General features: G+C 41.5%; 1 protein-coding gene across 5 annotated transcripts in view; it reads right to left on the bottom strand.

Moving 5' to 3' along the window:
• Positions 1-12477, bottom strand: part of MTM1 (myotubularin 1) — a 115330-nt gene extending 102853 nt beyond the window's left edge. For 2 of the 5 annotated variants that reach the window (XM_081124978.1, XM_081124979.1), the window contains exon 1: positions 12368-12449. The gene's annotated coding sequence lies outside the window, so the exon portion shown is untranslated. Of the gene's footprint in view, positions 1-12367 lie in introns of all 5 variants that reach the window. The other 3 variants (XM_081124981.1, XM_081124980.1, XM_081124977.1) reach the window with 2 other exon arrangements.
• Positions 12478-14599: the final 2122 nt, after the last annotated feature.

The raw sequence follows: 14599 nt of genomic DNA, 5'->3' as shown, positions 1-14599 counted from the left end.
ATTCAGTGCACAGGACGATGTTCAAAACAACTGAGCCACACCAGTCAGGGCTGCTTGTAGAGTTTAAAGCCACATAAGACACCTTCTCATGAATTTTACCATACTCAATATTTAAGTGAAATACAATGCTTCCCACAGCATGAGTGCCCACTCTCTCTATGTAATAGATGGGCCTCAAAGTTATTTTAGCCTAGATCCAAAAGCCAAGGCCTCACTCAAAGATTTGATGCCACTGAGGATATTTTTTTAAAAGTGCCATGATCTCTTAAGACAATTCCAAAGAAGAGTTCCAAAAATGGGTTGGTTTTGATTTGGAGCTTCTTATTCCTTCTCTTCATGGGGTAAAAGTAAAAAGCATAAAGTGAGGTTTTCAAATGTTACCTAGGGTCTCCTAATTGTTGAAGTGCTCTTTGATACATCTTAATTAGCCATAATTTACAAAAGCAGGTTGACCTTGAAGGTTCACAGAGATCAGCAGCAGGATTAGTAGCCTGCCCAACAGGAAGTTTGCCATAGTAGTCAGAGGAGTGTCCAAAGGCAATCTCTAAAGACTGGCTTCATTAGAAGCCTTGGAGATTCAGAAAGAAAGAATTGGAGTGACCCAGAGTATGGACAATGTTTATCTTCCTGCCACTATTCTAGCCATACATACAAGTGGCCACCCATCCCTGCTATAGAAGAAAGTGAGAGAACTGAACAAATGAACACATGTGCATACGCATACACACACACACACTAGAGCTTGGCACTGTTAGCAGAGAGGAAGTTTTCATAGATGTGGAAGAAATAATCTAAAAGGCAGAAATAAAAAAAGCAAGGAGCCCGGCCAGCATGGCTCAGGGGTTGAGCATCAACCTATGATCCAGGTGATGGAGGTTGGATTCCTTGTGAGGACACATGCCTGGGTTGCAGGTTCGATCCCCAGCAGGGAGCCAACAGGAGGTGGCCGATCAATGACTCTCCCTCATCATTGATGTTTCTCTCTCTTTCTCTCCCTTTCCCTTCCTCTCTCTGAAATCAATAATATATATATATATATATGTGTGTGTGTATATATTTTAAAGCGAGGAGATAAAGAAGAACCAAAACCAGTGTCAAAAGAATGGCAAAGGAAGGAAAGATGAAGAAATTCCAGTACTATAACGATGACACATACAAATCCAACACAATTTCCATGGCTTTTGAAGGAGCAATATATGCTGCTCCATAGACAAATAAAAAGAATTCCCAACAGGGCTATTCATGAGGTATGTTATCTTCCTAAAGATGGCATCTGAGACATACATAACTCTACAAGCATAATTCAACATCCAATCATAATAAAAATAAACTCTCAGCAAACTAGGAATTGTCACGGGAACCTAAAAAAAACCTATAGCTAACATTATACTTAATGGTGAAAGATGGAATACTTTCCCACTAAGTGTAGGAACAACTGCATATCTTTCAGAGATCCTAGCAAGTTTAATAAGGCAAGAAAAAGAAATAAAAGGCATAATATATTGGAAGGAAGAAGCAAATTGTATTTGCAGATGGCATGATCATGTATGTAAAAAAAAGTCCTAAGAATATTACAGAAAACTATTAGAACTAGTAACTTTAGTAAGGTTGCATGATACCCAAGGTCAACATAAAAATTAATTGTATTTGTATTGTTAGCAATAAACAAACGGGCATTAAAGTATAAAATATCTTTTGAATAATATAAAAATGAAATATTTAGGGATACATGTAACAAAACATATACAAGATCCATACACTGAAAAGTATAAAACACTGCTGAGAGACAGAAATTAAAGAAGACCTAACTACATGGAAATATATACCATGCTCAAGGATCAGAAGACTCAATATTGTTATGATGTCACCATTATGTATCACCATCAAAGCAGTCCCTATCAAATCCAAATGGACTTTGTTGTAGAAACTGACAGGATGATTCTGAAATGTATATGGAAAGACAAATGACCAAGAATAGATAAAATAATCTTGAAGGATAAAAAAAGAATAAAGTTGGAGTACTTCCACTATTCAATTTCCAGACCTACTATATATAATACCTCCAAAATCAAGATACTGTGGTACTTGCATAAGGATAGGTATATAGTTAATGGAACAGAATAGAGTCCAAAATCAGGCCCATCTTTTGGAAGTCCTAGAAATGGCCAACTGATTTCAAACAAAGGTACTAAGGTAATTCAATGGGAAAAGGATAGTCTTTTCTACAAATGATGCTGGAATAATTTGATATTCATATGGAAAAATAAGTGAATCTTGATCCTTACTTTACCCAATACACAAAAATAACTTGAAATGAAGCATAGAAGTATTAGTTTTTTAATACTACATAACAAACTCAGTAGCTAAACACAATGCATTAATTATCTCAATTTCCGTGGGTCATGGGCCAGGATTCTGAGCACGGCTTAGCTGGATCCTCTGCTCAAGGTCTCACAATGCTGTAAACTGAAGGGAAGGGTATTACACAGGGTGCGAGTACTGGGAGGTGAAAATCGGGGGGGGGGGGCACCTAGGGTCTGTCTGCCACGATAGAGCTAAACCTAAGAGATAAAACTGCAAAAGTCCCAGAGGAAGGCATAGGGGAAAATCTTTGGGAACTTAGGTTAGGCAAAGATTTCTGAGAGCACAAAAAGAATAAACCATAGAAGAAAAATGATAAACTGGATTTTTTAAAAAAAAAATAGTTTATTGATTTTTAGAGTGAGAGGAAGGGAAAGAAACATGATTTGAGAGTACATGGATCAGCTGCCTCCTGCACCCCCCCCCCACTGGGGATTCAGCCAGAAACCTGGATATGTACCCTGACAGAAATCAAACTGGTAACCCTTTGGTGCACAGGATGAAGCCCAACCAACTGAGCCACACTGGCCAGAACTAAACTAAATTTTTATCAAAATGAAAAATCTTTGCTCTTTCAATGGCACAGTTAAGAAAATGAAAGGATAAATCACAGTTTGCGAGAAAGTACTTGCAAATCACATATCTGATAAAGGTCTGTATCCAAAATGTATGAAGACCTCTTATAACTTAATAAAACAGACAACCCAATAAGAAACAGACAAAATATTTAAGCAGACACTTCACCAAAGATATATGAATGGCCAATAAGCACACGAAGGCATACTCACCATTACTAATCATAGGAATATGCACATTAAAACCACAATGTGTTACCATTACACTACCACTGGAATGCCTTCAATTTAACAAGACAGATAACAAGTATCGGTGAGGATATGGCCCACGCAGAACTCTCAGACTTTACTTAGACAGTGGAAATGCAAAATGGCACAGCTACTTTGGAAAATAGTTTGATGGTTTCTTATAAAGTTAAATATACACTAAGTATATGTCTCAGCAATGTAATACTTCAGTCCACATAAAAGACCTATAAGCAAATATTCATAGCACTACATTCATAATGGCCAAAAACTGGAATCGACTCAAATGTTCATCGAAATGGACAAAGAATACTATTCAGCAACAGAGAGTCACCAACTGCTGATAAACGAGACAACGTGGATGAAACAAAAAGCACTCTGCTAAGTCAAAGAAGAAAACCACAAGATACTATATAAACCTACTCTCAACACATCTCAAAGAACTACCAGTATTCAAGACCACATTCTTTGACCATAATGCAGTCAAGTTAGAAATCAGTTTTAAAAATACCTAGAGCCCTAGCCTTTGTGGCTCAGTTGGTTAGAGCATTGTCCAATGTACCAAAGGGTTGTGGGTTTGATTTCTGTTAAAGGCACATACCCAGGTTGTGGGTTCAATCCCAGGTTGGGGCACGTATGAAGGTAACCAATTGATGTTTCTCTCTCACACATTGATGTTTCTCTCTCTCTATCTATCTATCTATCTATCTATCTATCTATCTAGAGTCAATAAAAAACATATCCTTGGGTGAGGATAAAAAAATAATAAAAATACTAGAAAATGTATTTGAAAATTTAAAAATAGACTTCTAAACAACTCACAAGTGAATGAAATAATCACAATTGAAGTGAGACTATACTAGAAATAAATAATAATATTATATTTTAAAATGTCCAAACAGTAGAATAAATCCAGACAAAAGGGAGGAGAAAATGAAGAGTGATTTCCAGGATATTTTAAGTGAAAAAAGCAAGAAGGTGAATAGTGTATATAGTATGCTTTTTTGGTGTAAGAAAAGGAGGGAATACAAATGTGTATGTGTGTGTACGTGCTTGCTCAAATTTGCAAATGAAGAAACACAGAAGAATTCATTAAAAACTAATGATATTGATTGGGAAGGGTGGGGGTGAACAGTATGCCTGGCAGGAAACAGGGATAAAAGTAAAGCTTCTCAGAATATACCTTGATATAAATTTGACTTTAAAGTCATATGAAGTTTTTACTCACTAAAATTAATCAAAATAACCAGAATATAATTATGCTAATTTATTTCCATATACTGACAAACCTCATACTGCATAACCACAATTGACAAACCTCTGGTAAGACTAATCAAGAAAAAAGAGAGCAGACACAAATAAACAATATTAAGATTTAAGAATGAAAAGACAGGCGTAACTACAGATATGGCAGATATTAACTGGTAGTTTAAAATCTTCCCACACCAAAACACTAGGCCCAGGTGGCTCTAGGGGCTTGTTCTTACCAAACATGCAAGTAACAAGTAACTCCAATCTTATACAAACTTCCAGAGACCAGACAAAGGGAATCCAGTACTCTCAACTCACTTTACAAGGCTAGCAAAAGAATACTAAACCAGACAAAGACAGCACAGAAAAGAAAAATTAAAGCCAAATCTCACTCACATATACAGATGTAAAAATCCTGAAGAAAATACTATCAAATCCAGCAGTAAGAAACCCATTGAGATCAAGCCAGCAATACAAACCTGATTAATGCTGCAAAGTTATATTAGAAAATCCCTTTTAACAGCTCACGCATTAACAGGTTTAAAGAGGGGAGTGAAACATATCTCCATAAAGGCACAAAAGGGAGTTGATAAAATTCAACATCTACTTATGAAAAAAATGTGTGTACTAGACGTTTGCCTACACAAAACCTAAAGTAAATATAATACTTTCTAGTGAAATATGGAAAAAATTGTGTCCTCTCAAATACAGATCCTGGGCCCCACCCCAAACCTACTGCATCAGACACTCCAACCTGGCTGCTAGTGAACTTGTCATTTGGGCCATGCCCTCAGGTGATTCTGATAAGCTGGCTGCTCAAAGTCAAAGTGGGAGTCAAAGCAGCACAAGAGCATCACCTGGGACCTTACTGCTACTGAGAAGGGTTCTCCAACAGTTGAAGACCCACTGAGTCCGAATCTGCATTTCAACCTGAAATCCACGTGATTAGCAGGGCAGTCAGGTTGGGGACTGCTCGTGAGCATCACTCCAGAATCACCCAAGCACTTTAAAATGCAGATGTCTGATCTCCCCCAGGTCAAATAAACCTGAAGGTCTGTGGGTGGGGCCCGGTCAGCAGGTTGTTAAAGCTCTCTAGGTGAGCTAAAGACCAGTCGTCATGGCAAACCACCAGGTTCTCCAGCTCAGCCTGGGCTCTCTCTGAAGAACCCAAGAAGGAGTTCCTCAAGTTCTTTGAAGATGCTCCCAAGAAAGATGCATGTATTTCACATGTATACCAATGGTGACTTCTTAAGCCGGCTTACCAAACTGAAACGGAGAAAAGAACTCTCTGGTACTCAGTGGGTATGTTGTGAGGATTCAAATGAGACATATTGTCATAGCACTGGACAAAGGGCTTGGCCCAGATTACACCGAACATTAACACAAGGTTTTACGGAGGCAGTAGTGGCCTTGCCAGCAAATCTGCTAACATCACCAGCACATCAAGGTCAAAATGTATCTCTCCAAACTGTGCTGTCCAACACTGGAGCCACTAGGCCATGTAGCTCCAGAACACATGAAATATGGGTAGTCCAAATTGAGGGGTGCAGTAAATGGAAAGTACATACCAGATTTCAACAACTTAGTACAGCAAATGGGGAAGACATCTCACTAATTATTATACTGATTACATGTTAAAATGATATTTTGGATATACTGGGTTAAATAAAAATCTATTATAAAAATTAATTCCATCTGTTTCTTCACTTTTTTAAATATAGCTACTAGGAAAACGGATTACACATATGAAACGAATTATCTTCCTAATGGACAGTGCGGGAAGCCAGGACGTGAAATGCTACTTAGCCCAGCTTCTCACTTTTATTTACATACAGATCACTTGGGTGGAGATTTTATTAAAATGCAGATTCTAGTTGTGCAGGTCTGGGTGGGGCAGCTAAGATTCTCCATGTCCCCTAAACTCCCTGGAGCTGAGGAGGAGCAGGGGCATCAGGATACTCTTTATCAACAAGGAAAAACTGTTTGGCATCATGAAGTGATAGGAACTTCTGGAAGAATGATCACATCAATTCAGAGTTGATAACAGGAAATGGCCAGCAGGGTTACACTCAGCCTCAACTATCAAAAATCAGTTATTCTGTCTTGCAATGAGGGTTACAAAGAGGTGAGGGCCAGCTCCAATTCCTTCTATCTGTGAGGGCAGTAGGGATTCGAACTTGCTCTCAGAAGGGAACCACCCATGTGTGCGAGGAGCACTTCTGGACTAGGAAGCTTGAAATGGAATCTTGACTGAGGTTTCTTATATCCTGCCTGGGTATGTGTACTCAGTGTCAAGAGCAGCAACCTTCTGGGGTCTCACTGAAACCAAGTGTAAGTCTTCCTTCTCACTGTGACGCACAAAAAGTACTGATGTGTCATGGCAAGGGGTCACTGTTGTGGAGGGACATTTATTATTTCAGTAAAAGAGCTCAGGTCAATTGCAGCCCTGCTGGAATGAACCCTGACAACACATTCCCAGTTCTCCTCAGTCCCCACCTAAATCATCTTAGGGCCATAAAGGAACTTAAAGTTCAGACAAGGGCACTGCAAGCATCACCACCTAATGCTAAGAATCCCCTTCAGGACCCACCTCTGCCTCCAGAGCTCCCACAAAGGGAAAAATAGGACACCCTGATCTGTTCCATTGTAAGAGGCTCTGGGAAATAAACTATGTTTCCTTCTCACAAAAATCTCAAGGATGTGATAGCAACATATAACAATGACCACAAACTAAAGAAAGGGCATCACTGTACTGTCAAGGTCTGCAAGCAAGGGCACCCAAGCTGGAGGAGTTACAAACAAGTTGCTTTTCTTTTTACTTTCAATTATTACCCTTCAATTTCCCTTCCTCCTTCCCAGCCCCAACATACCAACAATTGAAGCAAAAAGCCACACAAATCTAATTGGAAACTGTTCGTGACAATAGTCCAAAAATCCAGAAGCTGGGAAGAAAAGGGTGGGAAAGCAATGTGTGAGACCTCTCCCAGTGCTGGACCCAAAGAATTTTTTTATTCATTTGCTAACTGACCGTGGAAAGAAAGACCAAGCCTGAGCTCTGTTGTTTCATCTTGCAGTCAGAGAATATAATTCTTAGACAGACAACATAATTTGTTGAAATTAACCCACCCAAACAATTCTAAACTATCCCTCCTTGCCTGGTTTAAGTCAAAGAATGTTTAGTAAATGTCTACTGATGAAGAGGGCGATGTTAAGTTTTACCTGTCCAAAACAACGTCTCCAACTTCAGCTGTCTTGATTACAAGTTTGGAAGACAAAAAAATGAATACAGAAATACATAGGTGTTAGATATTAAGATGAAGAGTCGAGGAACACAATACTAAACTAATATAAGTACATGAAATTTCCAAGAGCTACTTATGGAGTCCTTTCAAGATACTGAGAAACAAATTCAAGTAACAAAGAGCACTCGGCACCGATTCTGTTCGAGCAAGGCAGTGCGGACCTGGAGAGCAATCAAGTCCTTTTCTTCCTGTCCCAACCCCAAGAGGGCCATCATCCAGTCTAGTATGTGTGGAGGAACTTGGCAGTGCCTCAAGTTGTATTGAGGAGCTAAGGTAAGGTGTTTATTTGAAAAAGAAAAGACTTCCATTTTGAGACACTGCAGAAAAAGGCAGGCAATATTCTATGATGGAGAGATTGCCTTGCTATTGCCCCATGATTATTGGTTATACAGTACTATCATTTTAGGAATAAAGAAAATGGAAGCTTGGAAGGTGTACCAATGGCTTCAGGTTCATTTGAGAGAGACAATAAAAACACTTGCACATCTCAATGCTGACAGAAGGAGAGTAAGGCAGAAGCCACACCTATAGCTATGGGGGAGATGAGCCAAGAATGGGAAGGACGCTGCCCTCTAACACCAGTTCTCCAAATAATGACAGCTTATATAACACATGACTGCAATAACAATAATGCCACATTGTCTTCAAAGGGTGCTGTTGCACATTTGACTCTCTGAAGAGCTCTGGGAATTCAGTAGGGCAGGTTTTCTTAGATCTATATTACAAATGCAAGAGCCATCAGCGAGATAAAATGACTTGTCCCTTGTCATAGATATAAGAGATGCAAAACTGGGACGTGAACCTGGCTTGTGGAATCCAAACTCAAGAAGATTTCTACCATGTCACACAGACACAAGGCTCTTTCCCACTACTTGCTCCTCAGGTAGAAACAGAACGAAAGCAGTAGTGCAAGATGCCAATTTTCTAAAATGCTTGCCACATTCTTAAAAACAAAAAGATGGGATTGTCCCAGTGCTCCTGTGGAAAAATACACTGTCAACATTTAACATGCAAAACCATCCTCCAATTACAGAATGGCAACTGGATCTCACCTGACTAGCTCCACCTGGGTCTCCCGGTACCCTCTTGCTTTCACAGCAGAGGAATTTGAAGGATTCTCTTGCTCTACTCTTGTATGTAATAACAACAACAACAAAAATATGGCCTCAAGTTATTTGAGTCTAAATTGTGAAGGGAACTTAGCACTGCAACATCATCTAAAACTAAAGGATCGAGTTAATAACGAAATGAAATGTCTAGAAAATCAGGCTTACTAGATTTCCAAAAGTTTATTAAAACATATCTGGAAACATTTTTTTCTTTTTTTAAAAAAATATATCCTTCTTGATTTCAGAGAGAGGACAGGAGAGGGAGAGAGAGAGAGAGAGAGAGAAACATCAATGATGAGAGAGTCATTGACCGAGCCCGCAACCCAGGCATGTGCCCTGACCGGGAATCGAACCCCGATCGCCTGGATCCTAGGTTGACGCTCAACCGCTGAGCCACGCCCGGCCGGGCCATTTTTCTTTAAAAGAAAAGAATGTAGTCCAAGTTAAAAGAAGGGAGTTCCATGTTAACATAGACTATCACTCAGTCCTGCTCAACACCCCTTTGAGGAAGGTACTATTATTATTTTCATTTTACAGATAAGGAAACTGAGACATGAAGCTAAGTAACTTGCTTAAATTCACACAGGTAGTATTAGAACTAGGATTCAAATCCAGAGTCAATAGTTTATAGGCAAAAGACAGCCCCTGTCACCCCATCTGCCAGAAAGGAATACTGAACTGAGAAACTAGAAAATAAAGAAAGCAGAACTTCAAAGAGGTTAGAAATAGAGATGGGGAATTACTAAAGAATAATAAAAACAATCATTTATTCTTTTATAAATTGTTTTTAAAAAACACCTTTAGAAATAACAAGAAACTCTACCTTTGAAACCCTTTGGCCACCAGCTCAAAATGTTGCCTACTAAGCCTTGAAGAGGCTCTGCTTTTCTCTTTATTTTGGAGACTTTAATAAGAACAAGAACCACATGTTCTTTCAGTGGTTTTTGAAGTAACTACATTTTGTTAATCTCCCTTTCACTTTGGAACAAAAAATATTAGTTTATGTAACTTTAATCATTTTTCAGAACCTGTACAAATGAAAACATTTGCTTTGAAGCCACTGAACATACAGAATATGAGAGAACTTGAAAAGGTACGTAGCAGGTGAGCTTTTATTTTATTATTATTTTTGTTCAGATGTACTTTTAGAGTAAGCTATCATTAATGCCAGTTTATTGGCACTCTTGTTCTTAAGAAGTTGAGTGCTTCTTCACTCTAGAGCTACAGGCATACCTCGTTTTGTTGTGCTTCCCTTTACTGCACCTCACAGATGTGTTTTTTACAAATTGAAGGCAAGACCCTCCACAAGCAAAAAGATGACTACTCATTTTACTGTGATAGTCACTTTACTGGGGTGGTCTGAAACTGAACCTACAATTTCTCCAAAATATGCCTGTAATTTCAAAATGAACTTGTTTCTTTACAAACCACACAAGACTGACAGGCATTTCAGATAGTAGGTTCTCAGTACAAACCAGTGTGCAGGAAGAGAAATCCTTGTATAAGGTAGCCTGACACTGGAATGAAATCAACAACCAACATTGACCTCAGCAGAACCTTCTGTAGCTAGAGTGAGGTAACCACTGAGAGAGACAGCAAGGGACTTTAAGACCACCTCTCTAGGTGTTTGAAACAACTTACTGTTTGGATGTAAGGGGGGAAAATGCAATTAAAAATGAGGCTGTGGTGCACTTATCATCCAAAAGGGAATAGCTGGAGAAATGATGGACTCCATGGAATCTCTCTGAGTCAGAGAGATTTACTTTTCAATTTATTTGCTGTAATGGAGCAGCAGTTGATAGTCAAAAACTATCAACTCAAAGTAATGTCCAACTCACTCTCATTCAATCAGCCTGTTTAGTCATCATAGAGTTCCAAAGCTCTATTTTTCTTCATAATGTTAATCTCCATTAAAAAATATAGCATTGTTTATTTTTATTTGTTGTCTGCTTCCCCACACATTAGCCCTGTAAGGCAGGGACATCATTATCAGTGCTGCCTGTCTTCCCAGTGTGTAGGACACTGCGAGCAGACCGTGGGCCTCTGGGTTGAATGAATAAAACAACTGAGAACTTGATAAATGTGTTAGAACTTTAAGATAAGGAGACCAATTGTTTAATAACCATATTAGAATCTAAAAGCCCCAATGAATGTTCTTCACTTTCAAGCACGTCAGGAGACTGCTATACCCTGGCAGCACAAATGGTTTGAATCTGTTCCATCATGTGGAACCTCTCAAGGGTAGATTTGGTTTTGTGAAATAGCCAAAAGTCATTCAGAGTCAAATCTGGTGAATAAGTAAGCACGCCCAAAACATATGTTGGATTAAAACAACATGTGTCCATAAATTAACAAGCTTGATTGTCTTATTTGGCTGATAAACTGGTTTTGAAGGAAATTCAACAGTTTGAACTACAGCAAAATCACTGGCTCAGTTTCAAACTCTAAGGTGGATAGTTTACAAGGAACAAAAACTGAGCCATGATAAAAATAACATAAAATAAGTACCCAGGCTAGACAGCCACAAAGATATCCCCCAGAGACCTGACTTACATTGGCTTTACCATTAAGTTGCCTTGCAGCCTGTGTCACATTAGTTACCTTCTCTGGTCCTCAGTTTTCCCATCTGGGAAATAAATGAACTATATGAACTTCAAGGTCCCAGTCAATTCTAATATGCCATGATTCCATTCTTGATAAGGGTTAGTATGTCTGTTTCGAAACCAGTTAAGATCCACTTCGCCACATACTTTGTATGCGTATTAAAAGCTTATAGTATAATTTTTTGCAGTAGAACATTTCATCTTTGGTTAGGCAAAAACTAAAAGTAGTTTTCACTTCCTGAGCGTAGCGAAACAGTTAAGGGAGGCAACTCGGCAAAGGGCGCTTGCTCCAGTCTGTGCATACTTCCGACAGCGTATCAGGGAACTAACCTTTCCCTTTCAGATCTCCCTTCAACTGTTGCAAAAACAGACAAACCTCCTGTTTGTGACAGAAACAAGCACTGACCAAGAGCGCAGATCCAAGATTCACCGCAAATGACCGGCTGGGGCCGCTCCGCAGAACCCACGGGGGATGCGGCGGGCACCCACCCCACATGGAGAGCCACGGCGAGGACCTGCTGAGGCGCTTCGCCAAGGAGGCAGGGAGGCCGCCCGGCCCACTCGCCGCCCCAGGACCGGGAAGCCAAGTCCAGGCAGCGGCCACGGCGCCCCCACGCCCCACCCCAAGCCAGCAGGCCCTGATTCCCGACCCGACCTCCGTCCACCGCGGGCCTGGGACGATGGACGAGGAGAACCTGGAAACCCGAGGCACCTGCCTGCTACTCTCTGGCCTCAGCCCTGGCAGGCAGGAAGTGCTAAGGCATTTGGGCGAACCCACCCAACCCCCGGGCGCTGCGAGGTACCGCGGGACCTGCCGGTCTGGAGAGTTCCAACTTCCTCTTCGCCGCCCCCCATTCCCTATACCACGGGCCCCCACAACGCCCAGCTCAGAGACAAGCCAGCAGCAAGCACGCACCCACCTTGGGATCCCTGTGCCACCGCTGTAGCCAGGCTGCTCTGCTCCCGGCGCCGCTCCGCCCCCTTCAGGGTCCTCCCCCTGCGGCCTCCCCGCCCATGGCGAACGCCTTCCGCTATCCACCGCACGCCGGTTGGCGGGGATGCATCACGTGTCAGGGGCCGGAGGGCGGAGGGCTCCGGGAAGCTTAAGGAGCCTCGCCCAGGGGCGGGGCTCTTCACCCAGGAGGCTGCTGGGAAACCCTCTTTGAAGGGTCGGGCGAGAGGAGGCCACCGGGAGTTGTAGTTTTAAATAGCGGGGCTGGGAATGGGCGGGGCCAAGATGCTAGGGGCCACTCTGGGAGTAGACGCCAAGCGGAGGCCGCTGGGAAGCGTAGTCCCAGAACTCTTAGTGTCTCACTGTTTTTCTCCAAAAAGGGGAAACTAGAGGAAAAACTTCTCCAGATAAAACTTTAGCGGCTATCACTAAATTTAGCTATTATTATTGGGTGCATAAGGTTAGCTACGTGAAGTTGAGATACTATAAGGGAAAAAGAAGTTTCACTGTTTCTGTGAAACTTCTGTGCAGCATCTGCAATTCAAAAACCGAGCTCAAAGTTGACGCATTCTTTGCAAGAACTCTCTTGAGATTTAGTGAAAGGAAATATTTCAGGACAAAGTTCCTTCTACTTTCTGAGGTTTGGAGCAGGCAAACAATAATTCAGTAAAAAGAAAGTAAAAGAAAAAAGAGAAAGAAGGAAGACAACTTTAGGAAGATAATTCAGTATGTAATTTAAAAAAAAATTGGACACATAGAATGTGTGAAATGTTCTTTGTGATGCATGACAATTATATATAAGCAGTTCAGGTAAATGATCGTCAATAGGATTGCTTTAACATGACATTTTCCCTCTTATGTTTTAGTACTCTAGCATCCCAAAGCAGATGATTTACATACCAGTATATGTGTGTGTGTATAATCTAATATTATTATATATACACATACACACATAAACCCTGTTGAAGAGTCCAGACTTCTCAGATGAGTAACAAGCCCTTCAGATTCCAACCCCACCTACCCTTCAAGACTCCTGCCAATGCACCTCTTCTCTCCCCTCATCCCAGGTTCCGGTCTAACCACGGGGAACTTCTTTCTATTCTCTGGATGCGCCAAGTTCTTTCCTCCCTCCAGCCCTTCACACTTATTCCCTTCTCCTGGATTAATCAAACTTCTAGAAAGGTGGCAGAATAGCACTTGTTCCTGAGCCAGGTAGAATTAAAAGCTCTCCTCAGGGCCCTTTCATAGCACCCATGTCATCATTTGCTTACTTGTTTGCCCTAACAACTCCCCTCCCAGAACTTCTTTAATCACATTCACTTTGTACTGGATTTGAAAGAGTGCTCAGTAAATGCTTCTTGATTGCATGCGTTCATGCCAGAGAGGCTTCCTGGTGTGCTAAAGAATAACTGGATTCCCAGACCTCTGAATCTTGGAGCGGAGGGAGAGAGGAAAATGGATGGGTGGGGGGAGGGCATCAGCTGGGTAGGAGAACTTGCATAAGGTAGGCACTGTGTTCAAGGATGAGGATGAAGCCCTTTGCTCCATTGGGGGAAAGCAGAGGCACTTCTCATCCCAAGACTGTAGTTACTGGGGAAGATTTCTCCAGCACCTCCAACCTGGGTTCAGTCCTAGCTCCAAGGAGAAAGGGCCAGTAGAAGAGGCCAGTCTACGGCCTGTGAAATGGAGACAGAGACTCCTGCCCTGCCTGTCTCACAGTGTATGTGTGAGGATCATGCAAGGAAGAGAGTTAAAAGTACTTTGAAAACTGTAAAGTCTGAGGACCACAGAGTTTCCACCTTGCCCTTGGCCAAATCACTATGTTCTTGACCAAGTCCTGCCCTCCCTCAGGCTGTATGTTGGGGGTTCTTCAGCCTTCCCTGCATAAAACACACAAACACACACACACACACCCCAAATGCAGGAGGCCTGTGGAGAGGTGGCCAGCTTCCCAGCCAGGGGCTCCTGGACAATACAGAGGAGCAATAGATGTGGCATAGGCTGCTTCTCTGATGACAGAAGGGTAGGACATTTCTGATAACAGAAGCGTGGGACATTTTTCACCTGTTTCCTTAGAGTCCTCCTGCTTTTGCTAAGGCACAGGTGTCTCTTATCCTCTGAGTCTCCATCTATTTCTCCTAAGTTGGGGGAAGTAGAGCAGGTAGGTCTGGCCAGGTGGACCCTTACCCCCACTCCCAGC

Source organism: Miniopterus schreibersii (genome assembly GCF_964146895.1).
Source record: "Miniopterus schreibersii genome assembly, chromosome: X".
NCBI lineage: Eukaryota > Metazoa > Chordata > Mammalia > Chiroptera > Miniopteridae > Miniopterus > Miniopterus schreibersii.
Note: the sequence above shows the minus strand (reverse complement) of the source record. Positions and strands in the feature narration are given on the sequence as shown.